The sequence below is a fragment of the Pteropus alecto genome, unplaced genomic scaffold, assembly GCF_000325575.1.
Source record: "Pteropus alecto unplaced genomic scaffold, ASM32557v1 scaffold338, whole genome shotgun sequence".
Lineage (NCBI taxonomy): Eukaryota > Metazoa > Chordata > Mammalia > Chiroptera > Pteropodidae > Pteropus > Pteropus alecto.
This window is the reverse complement of record NW_006441995.1, coordinates 1,823,609-1,840,359: the sequence shown is the minus strand read 5'-3', so window position 1 is coordinate 1,840,359 and position 16,751 is coordinate 1,823,609. Positions and strand designations below refer to the sequence as shown.

The 16,751-nt window shown below is 37.0% G+C and overlaps 1 long non-coding RNA gene and 1 pseudogene across 3 annotated transcripts in view; both read left to right on the top strand.

Moving 5' to 3' along the window:
* The window catches only part of LOC107196224, a 181,117-nt gene extending 164,578 nt beyond the window's left edge, over positions 1 to 16,539 (top strand). For 2 of the 3 annotated variants that reach the window (XR_001517598.2, XR_003048629.1), the window contains 3 exons: positions 13,054 to 13,164; positions 15,064 to 15,240; positions 16,409 to 16,539. This is a non-coding gene — a long non-coding RNA (uncharacterized LOC107196224). Of the gene's footprint in view, positions 1 to 13,053; positions 13,191 to 15,063; positions 15,241 to 16,408 lie in introns of all 3 variants that reach the window. The other variant, XR_003048630.1, reaches the window with a different exon arrangement.
* On the top strand, positions 534 to 653 carry LOC112486112 (annotated as a pseudogene).
* Positions 16,540 to 16,751: the final 212 nt, after the last annotated feature.

Here is a 16,751-nt window from a genome sequence, read left to right as displayed (position 1 = left end):
GCAATATTTTGGCTGTGGGAGCCTCTGGAATGTGATTAACTGAGCTGAAGGAATTGGGGTAGTTCTCTTAAAGGGACTTAGTCTGACAGGTAAATTATATCCTCCTTCTTGTCCTCTAGGTTCTATCTCAGAGAATCTATCCAGTTTCCCAAGCCACATACGCTGGCTCCCCTTGCCCAGTCTGACTGAGAGGCCCCCTCTCCAGTATGCCCACTTCCTCCATCCACAGTGCCATCCACAATTCAGACCACGATTTTCTCTTGCCTACATTTCTGTAACTAATTGATCTCCATAGCTCTGGTTTTATTTCCCTCAAACCTATTTCCCATACAGCTGCCAGAGTAAATTTTCTGATGTGTAAATATGTAATATGTAAATTGGCTCTCATTTTTTCCCAGCGCTCTTAGGATAAAGTCCAAACATTTTAGCAGAGCAAATAAACTCCCTCATAATCTAGACCAGCACAGTCAACATGCTGTGAGTCACATATATTATTTAAAATGTCCCAGTGGCCATATTTAAAAGTAAGAAAAGTCTATGGCCATGCCACCCTGAACACACTTGATCCTGTCTGATCTCGGAAGCTAAGTCAGGGTTGGGCCTGGTTAGTACTTGGATGGGAGACCACCTAGGAAGACCGGGTGTGGTAGGCGAAAAGAACCATAAACAAACAAACAAACAAACAAATAAATAAATAAATGTTAAAAAAAAGGTGAAAATAATTTTAATCTTTTATTTAACCCAATATATTAAAAATATTATTTCAATATGCAATCAGTATTTTTAAAATAGCGATGAGATATTTTTGGTCTTTTTTTCTTGTACTTAAAATTATTCCAATAACTGAATCAAGTATTACTTTAAATTAAATTGATGAATTAAAATTAATTATATTTAAACTTCAATTATTCTGTCACATTAGGCCCACTTGAAACACTTAATAGCTACATATGCCTAGTTCGATAGTTGCCATATTGAACAGCATGGATCTAACGTTTGGTTAAATCCTCAGTAAGACCTCAAGGATATTATACTAAGTGATATAAGTCAGACAGAGAAGGATAAATATAATATGATATCACTTATATGTGAAATATGAAAAAAACCAAACTCGTAAAAACAGAAGAGTAGAATGGAGGTTACCAAGGGTTGGAGATGGCGGTATGGGGAGATATTGCTTAAGGGTACAAACTTGCAACTCGTAGACAAACAAGACCTGAGGATTTAATGCACTATAGTGAACGTAGGCAACAATATTGTATTGTAATCATCAAACTTTCTGTGAGGATAGATCTTAATTATTCTCACCACAAAAAAAGAAATAATTATGCTATGGGATGGAGTGCTAACTATCCCTACAATGACAATCATATTACAATGTGTAAATGTATCAAATCAACATGTTGTACACTTTAAGTGTATACAATGTTTTATGTCAAATATATTTCAATTAATAAGAAAATAATAACAGCAGCTAACACCGATATATGTCAGGCACTGGTCTAAGTGTTTTCAATATTAACTTATTTTAATTGAGTTGTTACAGGACAACAATCCTAGGTAGATACCATTAGGTCTCCAACTTAAAGAAAGCAAAATTGAGACACAAAGAGGTTGTATAATTTGCCTAAGTTCACACAGCTAGAAAGTAGCAGAATCGAGGTTTGAATCCAGGGAGTCATGCCCTCAAACTTTGCTCTCAACCACAGCAATCTTCATTGCCTCAAATTCCCGGAGCTTCAGGAGCTCAGGGCTGTCACATCTGTTTCTCCCTCATGCTTTAGTGAATCTCTAGTAGAGGCTTGGGGATGCACATTGGCTCCTTCAGACTGGGAATGGGGGATGGAGGCGGTGAGGGAGTGCCATTTCCCACACTGCAATATTATTTTTCTGGTAATTGTTTGGTATTTAATCTATGTGGATTGTGGAAGTCAGTATATTACTAAGACAAATGTCAGGGTTCATAACAAACTCCAGGGCAGAAAACATATTTAATCAGATGTGCTCATCAAAGCTCTACCCCCACCTTCCTTTAGAAATGTCCAAGCTGCTTTTGAGCTGATACTGTCCCTCTACCCCAGCTGAAACACTTGATAAACCCTCTGGGTTACATAACTTAGTGCGAACTCTCTTCCTCTGGCCTAGGAGACGATGGTTCTCAGAGCGCTGACATGAACATTTCCTGTCCTTCCCGGCTAATGAAGAACAGCCTTTCCAGGAAACTTGTGCTTTGTAAAATCTGACATTAAGAGTACACTAAGTCAGCCTGAGAATGGGGTGAAGTTAAGTTTGATTAAAAGTAGAAGATTAAAAATATAACAAAAATATTATAACAGGAAATGAAAAAGAACGAGAATTATGAGCAAGGCAGCTCTTGCTACACTTTGACCTCAAAAAGAAGTTACCTGGTTACATGAGAAGGTAAAGGGATGCTGTTGCCGTAAATCACTATTAAAATTCACATTAACAAAATTACATTTGAAAAATTAGATGAGAAGAGGAAAAGCTAATTGGATTCTGGTGTAGTCACACTAATCAGTATTCCTTTCGCAGACAGAAGATAGGTTTTACACAGTGATGCCACTGACATATTAATGGCCACTGGTGAATAGCACCAAACGGTTTGGTGTAACTACTAGGGATGAATTAGCTTCTTAATTTAACTTCATAGACATGAATCAAGAAAGTTTATCTTCTAAGACACTACCTGGAGTCTGGCCTTAACATAGCTTCAGGTTCTAAGCAAAAGATTTGAACATCTGTGGGCCTCAAACCATGGGTGGAGAGCCTATGACAGAAATCCAATGACAGCATGTGAGTTGAGTTTTAGAAAAATAATATAGGGGTGGGGTTGTGAAAAGCAGCTTCTAAACTTGCAGGAAAAAAAAAGAAACTAATCTTTCCTTTTTTTCTCCCCTAACCTGTCCCCTATACATCAGAGTTTATCCTTTATCCCTGTCCACTGTAAAGAAAGAAGGAAAAAAACATTTAGCATGCCCCTTGAGCAAAGTTGCTGATGTCTACTCAAAATGTTTTGCCTGGAGACCAGACTTCTGCTTCCAGTCATAACCAGAATTACCTTCCCTCTTGAAACAACTAAAAACTTAAAAAAATACATGAAACAGTCGTGTTCAAGACACTGATTATCAGGCAAGAAAGGCTAGTGAGCTATGTGAGATAAGAAAAAACTCAAAGTGAGTCCTGCTTTGAGATAATTTATGGTATTAGTGCAGGGAAGGGAAACCCAGAGAAAGCCCTGAATTGAGGAAATAGAGCTGAGAGATGGAGGAGACCAAGGCCACTAGAGTTCTCAGGACAGAATCTAGAGAGGAGAAAGTGAGAACTACAGAGAGAAAACTTCAGAAAGAATACTCCTTTGAGTAAATATTTAGCTGATAAGTGCAAGCATGTGATGAACGACTGGAGACCAGAGAAAGAATCACCCAAAAGGATAAGAGATGACATTTTGCAGCTGTCACATAAAGCCAGAAATAATGCCTATTCTCATGAGGAATTGGGTAGGATACACAGATAAGTCTTGCTTCAGTAGTGGAGAACAGAACGTTGTTCCACTCACACCTAAAAGATCTTAAAAGTATATCTAAAATGATCAAATTGTTTCCAATGAACTTAACTCTGCTCCAAAACGAACTAAAAAATATTTTTAGGAATACAAAAATACCCAGCATCCAACAAGATAAAATTCACAATGTTTGGCATCCAATAAAAAAGTACCTAGAAGCAGGAAAATAAGAGGAGAAAAAGCAATCAATTGGAACTGAGCCAGAACTGACACAAGAATCATGGCAAAGGATATTAACTCGGTTATAATAACTGTATTCCATATGCTCTAAAAGTTAAGTAGAGACATGGGAGATATAATAAAGACCCAAACTTAACTTTTAGAGATGAAAAGTATAGTGTCTGAGATGAAAAATGCACTGGCTTAGACTAACAGCTAATTAGACATTTTAGAATAAAAGATTAATGAACTTGAAGATATAGCAAAAGAAATTATCCAAAATGAAGTACAGAGAGAAAAGTGAATTAAAAAAATAATAAACAGCATCAATGAGCTGTGACAACTTCAAGTGGCCTAATGTATATGTAATTACAGTTCCCAAAGGAGGAACAGAAGTGGTAGGCAGCCTCTAATATGTACCCCCCACCGTGGTTCTTGACTCCTAGTACACATGATCTTCTTAAATAACCACTTATTCAATGTGAACTGAATATATTGACTCATTTCTAATGAAGAAAATATGGCAGAAGTGATGGAGTATAACTTCTAATATTAGATTACAAAAAGACTCTGGTTTCTATTTTGAGTGCTTTCTTTCTCACTCTTTGATCTCTTATTTCTGGGGAAGGCAGATGCCATGTATCCCTGGCAAGGAACTGAGGCTGCCAACAAGCACGTGAGTCAATTTGGAAATGGGTTTTCTGAGATCTGACAGTAACTACTGGCCCAATGTGTTGAATACAACTTCGTGAGAGTTCCAGAACCAGAGGCACTCAGCTAGGCTGTGCCCAGATTCCTGACCCAGAGAAAGTGTGATGTAATAAGTGTGTACTATTCTCAGCTGCTAAATTTTGGAGAAGTTTGTTACACATCAATAAATAGCTAATATAGAAATAATATTTGTAGAGATAATGGCCCAAAGGTTTCTAAATTTGATGAAAACTATAAAGCCACAGATTCAAGAAATTCAGTGAACTCCAGGCACAAAAACAATGATGAAAATCACAATAAGGTACATTATAATCAAATTATTTTAAATAAGTGACAAGGAGAATATCTTAAAAGCAGTGAGTAAAAAAAGATGTACTAACAAAGACACAGATGACAGCAAATTCCTTTTTAGAAAAAAGGTAAGCAAGAAGACAGTGGAACAATACCTTAAAGTTCTGAAGGATAAAAGCTGTCAACATGAAAATTATCCGTCTAAAACAGTGAAACAAATGCTTTCCAGACATACAAAAATTGAAAGACTTTATCATCAGCAGACCAGAACCTTATAAGAAGTGTTAACTGAAGTCCTTCAGGCAGCAGGAAAATGATACCAGATGGAAATATACATCTGCACAAAGGAATGAAGAAAACTAGAAATTGTAACTACATGGGTAAAATTTTAAGATTATAAAAACATATTTTAACCATATAGAAAGACTGTTTACGATTTAAACAAAAAACTAACAGTTTAGTATGGCGTTTATAACATATGTAGAAGTAAAATGCATGACAACAATAACATAAAGAATAAGAGGGAAGAAATGAACTATTCGTGAAGTGCTATTATATTTTTAAGTTGGACTGTGATAAAGATGCATAGCATAAAACCTAAAGCAACCACTAAAACAACAAGAATTTTAGCTAATCAGCCAACGAAGGAAGTAAGATTACTAAAATGGAATCATAAAAAATTCTTAATTCAAAAAAAGGCAGAATAAGAGGGAGGAAAAAGCAAAGAATATATGGGACAAATAGAAAACAAATAATAAGATGATTTATTTAAACACAACCATATCAGTAATTGGATAAAATATAAATGGTCTAAACCCTCAATTAAAAGGCAGAGATTGTTAGATTGCATAAAAAAATAAGATTCAACTATTTGTTGCCTTCAAGAAACCAACTTTAAATAAAAAGACACAAATTGGTTAAAAGTGAAAGAATGTAAAAAGATATACAATTAATGCTAATTGAAAGAAAACTGGAGTGACTATATTAATATCAGACAAAGTAGATTTAAAACAAAGACTGTTACCTGGGACAAGGAGGGTCGTTTCATAAATACTAGAAGATCAATTCACCAAGAAGACAACAATCCTAAATTTGTATGCACCTAATAAGAGAGCGTCAAAATACATGAAGCAAAAACTGACAGAAGTGCAAGGAGAAATAGACCAATCCAAATTAGCCAAAAATTTCAGTATCACTCTTTCAATAACTGATACAACAAGTAGACAGAAGACCTCAAGAAGACATAAATAGCTGTACCAACTAACTTGACCTAACTGACATTTATAGAACAACTAACAACAGAACAGACAACTTTTTTCAAATGCACACAGAACATTTACCCACAATAGACTATATACTAGGCCATAAAACAAGTCTCGGTATATTCCTGTATATTCTATGACTATAGTGGAATGGAATTAAATTAGTTTAAATTAAAATTAAATATCAGTAAAGAACATCTTTGGAAACTTCCCCAAATATTTAGCAACTATACATACAACATGTATCTAAATAACACATGGGACACAGAAGAAATCAAAACTACTAGAAAGTATTTTGAATGGAAAAAATTTTTAAATGCCATTTCAAAATGTATTACCTCTAACACAGTACTTAGGAGAATTCTTATAGCACAAAAACATATGTATTAGAAAAGAAGAAAGGTTTCAAATCAATGACGTCTGCTTTCACCTGAGAAACTAGAACAAGAAGGAAGAGCCAATTAAATTCAAAACCAAAATAACTTTGAAAAAGAACAAAGTAGGAGAACTATCAACTAATTTCAAAACTTATTACAAGGCTTCAGTAATCAAGACATTGTGATGTTGGTATAGCGAGAGACAAACAGGTCAATGGAATAGACTAGGAAGTCTGAAATTGATCCTCACAAACATGGGCAGCCGATTTCGGCAGGTAAAAGGCATTTCACTAGAGAAAGGATAGTCTTTTCAACAAATGGTGCTGGAACAATTGGATATTCATATGCAAAAAACAATTGAACTATAGTAATCAAAACCTCATACCACACACTGATGAATCAGAGACCTAAATAAAAACCCTAAACAATAACACTTCTTGAAGAAAACATAAGAGAAATTCTTCACAGCCTTGGGTTAGGCAGATTTCTTAGATACAACACCAAAACCATAGTCAAGAGAAGAAAAGATTGATACATTTGGAATTCATCCAATTTAAGAACTTCTGCTCTTCAAAAGATACTGTTAGGAGAATGAAAAGATAAGTCATAGATTGGAAGAAAATATTTACAAAGCATATATCTGACTTGTACTCAACATACATAAAAAATTATTGACTCGATAATAAAAAAAAAGAAACAATTGACCCAATTAAAAAAAAAGTGAGCAAAACATTTTAACAGATACTTCATCAAAGAAGATATGTGCATGGCACATAAACACATGAAAAGATGCTCAATTTGCTTAAGCATTAAGGAAAGGCAAATTAAAAACTTAATGAGATACTATAGCACACCTGTTCGAATGGCTACAATGAAAAAGACTGACTAAATCAAGTATTGACCAGGATGTGGAGAAACAGGAACTCCCATACATTGCTCCAAGGAATGCAAAATGGTGCAAACATTTTGGGAAACAGGTTGCAGTTTCCTTTTTTCCTGTGTTCTTTTTTTTTTTTTTTCCAATTTTATTGAGATATAATCTACATACAACATTGTGTAAGTTTTTGATTTGGTATGTATTGCAAAATGATTGCCATTATAGAGTTAGCTAATATGGTAGCCTTTGTATCACATAACTACCATTTCTTTTTTTTGTGGTGAAAACATTTATGATCTACTCTCTTCCCAAGTTTCAAATATATAATACAGTATTGTTAACTACAGTCACCATGGTGTACATTAGATTCCCAGAAGACATTCATCTTATAACTGTAAATTTGTGCCTGTGACCAGCATCGCCTCATTTTCCCCAACTCTGAGTCCCCGGTAACCACCATTCTACTCTCTGTTTACATCAGTTGGCTTTTTTAGATTTTACATATAAGTGATATCATACAGTATGTATCTTTCTCTGCCTGACTTATTTCACTTAATATAATGTCCTGCCTGCTGTTCCATACTTCTGTGGGTCTCTTACATTGAACAATTGAATTTGTAGGCTTGCCTGCTACACAGGGGAATGGGTGAAAGAAAAGATGCCAGTTTCCATCTTCTCCCTTCGCAGAAAAGGTACCAGAACCACAGTCCTCTAAATTCTCCCCTCAGTGGAAGCCCCGAGTTTCATATGTGTAGATCAAAGTAAGTACCAAACCCGTTTCGCCAGTTTCTAAGGCCACAGAGTTGGCACAGGCGCGTTATGGGCTCATGTCCAGTTCCTCGTATTGATACGAGGCCATGTCTCCTTGGTGATAATCATCTCAGATCCAAATGTCCTTTAAAAATCACACATCTGTCATCTCTGGGATTCAGGAGTACGCAGCTCCTACTGTTACTAACCTTGCTAAAACATCATAAAAGCTAAGAACACCTGTTTGAAGTTCAAGTATAAATAAGCACGTGTCTGTATGTTTGTACTCAGTAATAAAGTAATTTTCCTTTCTATAAAGGGAATCTTAATTATGCTTTTTAGATATGTGTAAATAGAGCAGCATGAGTGACACTAGAACAGTGTTCAAATGACTCCGAAGACTGTTAGCAAAATACTAGAAAATTCCAATTCCTTAATAGATTTTTTTTGGCCTCAGTTTGTAATGTGGGTGTCTACAGTGCTCAAATTAGGCAGCTAAGTAGTAATTCTCCCTTAACTTGGTGTCACCTAAGGAACAGCATTAAATTTGTATTTGATTGAGTTTGCTCTTGAATTTCAGGATTTCCTTTCATCTGTCGAACAGGCCATATAGAAGAACTGTACTGTTTGAGCTGAGGAAATATTTCTTCTCTCCGGTTTAGTTTGTTTGGATATTTTTGGCAGTGAACACCGCATTTGTTTGCATATTTATAAAGAGTCCTTTTATTTCACCCTGTGTGAATTTGACCTTTCACTTTTAATATAAATAAATTGCAAATAAAGCAGTAGTCATTTAACCCTATGCCACCCAGAGGTAGCTAAATTCAAAACCCGAAAGTCTGGAAACTTTCACAAAAGCAAATGTGTCTGCTTTTGTTGGCATGATAGCCTCCTTGCAGTAGGACAAAGCTAAATTGTTCAAGAAAATAGTAAAAGATGATAGCATTCTCAATTTCCTATTTTATTGCCTTGGTGGTGGTTTGCAGCAATAGTAATCAAGCATTTTGGCATCTCGGCTTTGCTAAGTGAGCTGAATGACAGAAGTCCAGATGTTTCTGGTTCTGACCAAACTTGGGCAATGACTTCTGATCTCTTCTCTTCCTTCCCTTCAGCACATACAAATGTACTCCCTGAGTGTGTTTGTATAATTAACCTTTTTGAGACTTTTTCTCACTCGTGAAATGTCAATAATAATATTTCTCTCGCAGAGTTTTTATGAAGATAAAATGAATTGCGAATGTCTTGCCCTATGTCAGTGACATAGGACATCCCCAGTAAATGTGAGAATCCTGCCCCCAAGCTTTCTTCTATCGCCTGGGCTGACTTCATGGGTGTGTGACCTGTGGAGCCAAATAGAGCCCCCTGCTTAGAAGGGTCCCAGCTCTTGGTTTTATGCTCTGCTGTCGTTATCTTGAAATTTTTAAAAACTTTTGGAACAAGAGTCCCACTTATATCTCCATTTTGCACTGGGCCCTGAAAATCGTGTAGCCAGTCTATTCGTTTTCGCTCTTTCTCCCCTTTTTCAAACTTTTTGGGTTTGAAGAACAAGATGTTCTCTTGGTTGCCCAGGTCGGTCCATTCCACGAGTTGCCCACAAGGTGTTCTGGAGGCCACATTGAGGCCCATGGCTCAACTCCATTTTCCCAGCCTTGACCTTGTCCTTTCCTGGCCTCGACCTTGTCCCACATGGTGTTGTCACCATGCTTCTGCTTAAGGTACATGTGAATAGATCAAGAAGTAGCTTTAAACGAGAAAGTTTTTCTTCAAAGAACGTCTTTGCCCACAACTTTTAGTTGACCCAGCACGGAGTTAGTATAAAAAGGACCCATCAGCAACCACACTGTCAGGTCACTGGTGGTTTTTGATCGTATGTTTTGTTTCTTAATTTTCCCCACCAGGGACAGAGCCAAATTAGTGATGCCTGAACTTATATAATTTGGAGGCTGTCTAGAAAAAAAAAAAAGTACTAAATGACAAATATAAAATTATATCCAAAGCCTTGTAAAGAGCCCATGCTAGTGAAAGAGCCTGAAGCTATATTTCTTTAGCTTCCCAAGAAATCTGCCGAACTTCCTCCCGTATGTATCATGGAGCTTTTTAACTTTCTGATCTTTCTGCTTATGAAATCAGAACACTATTAGTGCTATATCCTGACCAACTCATTCATACCATGTTGCTTTTTATATATAAGTTATATGAAATCCTTTACGAGATCTTGAACATAGCACATTGTTTAGCTCCTGGGAATGGTGACATTACTCAGGACAGACCTCCTTCTCTTTTTCATTCCATGAGTGACTTAATCTTTTCCTATCCTTTGATACCATGCAGTTGCCAGAGGCTGGCTCATTTTTGTCCCCAGCCCTGTATTCTTCCTCAAGACGCAGGCTTGCGTGTGCAGTGGCCTCCCTGACACCTTCACACGGGTCTTCCCTTTCTCTCACTCCCACGGCATCCTTCACAGTCCTATTGTTTCTTTCTCTAACAGAAACCTCAGATCCAGCCATATTTTGTTTGTACACCCACTGCCACCAAACCCAGTCCAGGTCACCTCGACCTCCTACATGATCTCCCCATAACCACCTGTTCCACTCTCATACAGTCTCTGTTGAGCACCAAGAATAATCTTCTAAAACCTAAATGGATCATCACCATCTCCAATTTAATATCCTTCAATGGCTTCTCATTGGGCTTTACATAAAATTCTTTATGGTGGTCCACAAAGGCCTGCATGGTCCTCCTCCAGTCTCATCTCCCCCACTCTCTTCTTTAACCACAGGGCCCAGTGTAGGTCCTCCGATACACCATGCTCATTCCTATCCCTGAGCCTCAGTTCATGCTGTGCCCTCTGACCTGACCTCTGCTCTTTGCATTATGGGCTCTTTTGTTCTTCAAATCTCAGCCAAGACATCTGAGAAAACTTCCCAGTCCACTTCAAGAGTGTAGGCGCAGCCCTGACACTAGCAACGCACCCTGTTTGTCTGTAGAACTTAGCATTTTTGGAAATTACATGCTCTTTTTGTTTGTTCTGTTTGTTCAGTTGTTTGTTGTCTATTCCACTAATCTGCAGTTTCTGTAAGATTAGAGATCATGTCTAGTTTGGTTTTTTTTTCGCCCTAGTGTTTATTATACAACTTGGACAGTGACTGGAGGAAAAAGGAACTAAATACATATTTGTTAAATGAATGAATGAATGAATGAATGAGCTACCTTTGAACATTGAACAGACCTTATTGTATGTTTATCTCAGTGTACCACAATTTAATTATTTCTATGTATTTTTCCCTTCTTGACTATGAACTATATAGGCAAGTTATACATGATATTTACTCTGTATTGCTAGCATTTAACATAGTGCTTGAGATGCACATATCATACGAAGTCAATTAATGCATATTTAATTAAGTTAGCTATCAAATTGTTGATGACCACCCGCTCTCAACTTAGAAACATTAAATGGAACACAACAAAGGTGATCATCTCAACTGGAGAAGCAGATGATAGAAAATTTTTAGAATTATCCAAGAATGAGGTAAACAAATGTTATTTCCACAGTAGTAAGTTAGATACTTGAAAGATACCTGAGACTGGAGGAAACACCATGCCACTAACTGAAATGTTAATGTAGTGTGTTACTGTAGCTTATGTAAAGGGAGAAAAACCACAACTTCCCCCTAAACCTATCAGCACTGTTATCTGTGATATCTGTTATGTTAAGATCTAACTCATGCATTACGTTTCCAAAAAATGTTCACTGATTTAATGAAATACCAACGGGCACTTCTGAGTGTAACTGTATTTCTCCAACTAAGTTATAATCTTATTGATAATAAAACCATGGAGATGTAATTACTATTTCTTTGAATTCTCCATAGCAATGCCCCACGTTTTTTTGTTTGTTTGTTTTTTGTTTTTTGTAAAAAGAGTACTCAATACATTTTTGTTGATTGACATATACCATGTTTCCACACCATGTGCCAAGGCAGTAAACCAGGTGCTTCATTGTTATTTAGGGTTGCCAAGCTTGTAATCTGCTTTCTTGCTAATTTAAATTTGAAAAGAATTTTACATATCACCTGGTGACACCATCACATTCCTGACAAGGAAACAGTCTGGAGAAGTTAAGTGACTTGCTAAAGTTATACCATGGCATGAACTGGATTTCAGGCTCCTCAGCTTGGGGTCCAATGTTTATTTTGCTATAGAATGCTGAGTATGTGACTGAAGAAGAATAAGAAAAGAAACAGAAATTAGATATGATTTACGTACATTATAGATTATTTAATGTGATTTCTCAGCATTAAGAAGTATTTTTATTTTATCGGTTTCATCAGTGAAACCAGAGTAATGATTCTAAGGTTAATGCTAAATTAATTTGTCTTGTAGAGTCCATTCTATTGAAACAGGAAATGTACAGAATTAGACCAGTCATATTTCATAGAGACAAAGTTTGTGATTTATGAGACTATCTCATTATTTTTCATAAACCATAATTTATCTCAAAACTTTAGTTTAGCATTATTTTATCTTTTTAAAAGAGGAAAAATAAACATTCAAATAGCTTAGCAGAGAGTGCTTAATTATGAAGACAACTTTTAACCTTTGATTTACCCTCATTTCCTGATTTTGATAAATATTTAAAATTAATGTAATCTCCAGTTTGAGATATAGAAAGACTATAATAACCTGAATTTGCCCAGATGACCCAGGCTGACCTTACAGTTAAGAGGCCTCCCTCCTCCTGGAAGGTCGAGTCCTGTTAGTGCTAAAGGGTCCCAGAAGAGTAAATAATTTCCTCTAGCTCTTTAGGGAGGTCTGTTCTCCCCCTACTGAACAGGCTGCCAGTCCAGGGGGTTATTAGCTCTGACTGCACAAGGATTATCTGGAAAGTTTCTGAAAAATATCACCAAGACCTTATCCCAGACCAATTTAATTTGAATTCTGAGTATCTGTATTCTAAATATTTAAAATATTTGAAATGACTTGAACTTGAGGTGCAGCCAGGGTTGAAAACCAATTATCTGAATGAATTCTTCTGCCCAGATGGAGGCCCTCTATCCCAGCCCCTGCCTATGTAGAAGAAGGCCCCACAAGGGGAATGGAAAGGCTGGTTCTACAAGATCCTGCTTGTTTTCTCCAATCGTGAGCTGAGAGGTGAGAAAAAGAACAGCAGGCTCCAGGTATGTGCCTGGAGGACAGATTTTGTTTTGTTTTGTTTTTGTCTTTCTGCCCAAGGTACAGAAAGAAAATAAAAGCCTCTACTGTCTCCTAGGGAAGGGTGTTTCAGCCTCTGTCGGCTCTATTGACATTTGGGGCCAGTTACTTCTCCATTGTGAGGGGCTGAACTGTGCATTGTAAGATGTTTAGCAGTATCCTGGCTTCTACCCACTAGATAACAATAGTACTCCTCTCCCCAGTTGTGACAACCAAAAAAAGTTTCCAGACATTGCCAAATGACTCCGGAGGTGGTAAGTGTGGGACAAAATTGCCCCAGTTGACATAGCCCAGAGATAAGAGCAGAAACCGTAATGAAGAATTTGGTGTGATTAGAAGCATATGGCTTTTGTAATTATTGGCAAAGGAGGGTAAGTATGGCTGTTCTGGTGAAGACATTGGTAGAGATGGGTATTTTGGACAAGGCAGCAAGAAAAACCCTAAAAACAGTCATAGTGACTATGACTCTGAGCCAGCATGGGTGGTGGGAGAGACCTCCGCTGGTCATACTAAGGCTCTGGATTAAGGCAGCTAGGAGGTAGGGATCAGATGCAGACTCTTCAAAAAGGAAGACATTGGTTGAACTTTGACTGGAGCTGGGAGAAGGAGGAAGGCGTATAGAAGGGTCGGAAGGGAACTCAAATGCCACTAAAATGTCACATTTAGATTGGACTATTAAGGAGAACCATTAGGAGAGAAGTATTCTTGATAGGATGGGACTCCTGGAGAGTAAGTTAATAGAATGAAAAGAAGAACAGACTTTGCTTTGAAATCTCAGGATTTATTTAACACTATAGTTAATATTTCATCTGTCACAGGCATTTCCTTCCACTCTCATAAATTTAGTCATATTTACCTACCTCACTCTCCCTCCTTAGATAAAAGAAGAAAGGGAGATTAGAGAGATGAGAGGGAGCAATTTCCAAAACCTAAGAGATTAGTCCTAACTCCACAATTTAAATCACATAATTCTACCATTTAAATTTGAAAGAGATCATCATTTCATCTGTGCTTTTCTACATATTCTCATATAGAAAGATCACCAATTATGTCTACATTGACAAAGGGAGTTATGGCTTTGGTAAAAACAATGTGTAACTTGAAAATTTCTGTATCCTGATGTCAGAAGTGTTCCTATATTTTCCTCTAACACACACACACACACACACATATACACACACACACACATATGTATATACATATATATACATGTATATATGTATACACATATATATACATACAATATGTATATATATATTTTTTTACATATGTGCAGTAAATTCTTTGAAACAAACAAAAGCAATTTAGAAACACTTTCCAGAGTTGATTTATATAATTCAGATTTTCCAAGTTTAGAGAGCAAATGACTTTCTTTTAATAGAGAATCATAAATTTTAAAGCAGAAAGTGATATTAGAAGTTTTCTAGTCCATCAAGTAAAAACTATGGACTATTAGAATGTTGTATTAACCAATTCTTGTTTTAAAATGCACTTGGCCAAATTCAAGGAATGTTAAATGGTGCCTAAACTTCAAAGTAAAAAAAAAAAAAAAAAAATCATTAACTCTCTATTTCACCTTCTGACATATATAACTACCATTTTACCACTGCTCATTCAGTAGTTTAAGAAATGTACTGTTAATTCAGCATATTCAAGTATTTCAATGGAAATAAACCAATTACCACTTGGAAAATTGTTGAAATGTGTTTGGAGAACCTTACACCAACGTTTAGCTGGTCCTGGTCCAGGTCCCATATCACGTTGCAAACAGGCTGCTTTTAGAGCAGCTCGGCTTGTCTCGGGTTGTTTTTTTTTTTTTTTTTTTTTTTTTTTTTTTAGGTCATGGAAGCTGAAGGTTGAAAAAGCAAACAGAAAAAAAATTTTTCCTCAACTTAGAGATAAGCAGGAAACCCAAAGAACATATTCTGAACAATAAGACCTCAGTAATAATACTGAATAGAAATTCAACCAAGTGGATCTGACAGGAGCCCGGGCAGACATCCAGGAGAGTTTGTGGTGAGCTGCTGAGTCACTCCCGTGCCTTCTTTTCCTCATCTGTACATTGGGGATAGAAGTAATGAAGCCTGTATCATTATGAAAGCATGATCTCATTTGCATATTAAAAATGTTTATAAATGCATAGATTATTTCTGAAGGAAACATCCTCTCAAGAGATGAAGGTAGAGTTAATGCACAATAAATGATAAAATAAATAAAATGACCTATGTTTTTTTAAATATTGCCCAAAACTTTGGGGACTGGAACTGGTGGGGATGGATAAGGTGAAGGAGGAAAGAGACTTGCTTTTTATTGTAGTGTGTGGGGAAAAAAAGTATCATGTGCAAGTTAAACTTTTCCAATAAAAGTACGAGTTCTAAATGTATAGGTGGGATGTGACATGAATTGTGTGATTTAAGAGGTTTATGAACCACTTCCCGTCCAGTCAGTCATGGAAATACTGAGTTGCCTGTAACCTAAACGCCCCCTTGAGAGAAGGCATCACTTGATGAGAAGGGTTTGGGCTTGGGAGTAGAACAGACATGAATCTGAGAACTGGCTCTATCACCTAACGTGGAACTGTACAGCACTGAGCATGTTAGCCCCTGAGCCTGTTTCCTCTGTAAAACATGAAAATAGTACCCACTTCGTAGATTGTTGGGGAGATGGAACCAGACAATAGAGTACTAGCTTTTATTACAATTTTTAAATAGTATGTGTAAGCACTACAGATAATGTGTACTCTCTGGCCATGATTCATTGTCTCGTCCTGGATCTGCCCCAACATAGGAACTAGTATTGATTGGTTGATTGTACAAATACATATAGCACTTGCTACATAACAAATACTCTTCTAAATTCCACCTATATGTTGACTCATTTAGTCCTCATAAGAATCCTGGGTGGTGGGTACTGTGATTATCAACCCCATTTTACAGATGAGAAAACTGAGGCACACAGAGATTAAGTCATTTGCTCAGAGACACAGAGACAGCAAGTGGTGAAGCCAGGATCCCAGTTCATGCACTGAGCACAGACAATTCTTATCATAAACCCCTGTGTGGCGCTGCCTCTGCACAAAACTGGAAATAGAGCCCAATGTCTTTAAAACAACTGACCTTTTGTGGGGGAATGTAGATGATAACCAGGTCAGAAATGCTAATCTGTCCCTTTTTCCCATCTACAGGTCTGGGAGTGAGGTAGGAACTCATGAATTTGTTTCTTCTAAATGGAAGTGGTAAGACAAGGGTCTGCTTTCCTCAGCCTCAGCAGTTGCAGAAAATGCCCCACGGGCCTCCAAGTTTACCCAAGCTAAGCAAATGCCCCACGGGCCTCCAAGTTTACCCAAGCTAAACCTCTGCGTCACCACGTTTGTATCTCTGCGTCACCGCGTTTGTATCTCTGCTGCCTCAAGGCAAGTCGGAAATATTAAATAATGCTTGTGTTTCCTACATTTAATAAACATTTGTTTGGTACCCACTGTGCGCTTGAGACTTCCAGAGTCAACCAGAAAACAGCATGAATGACTA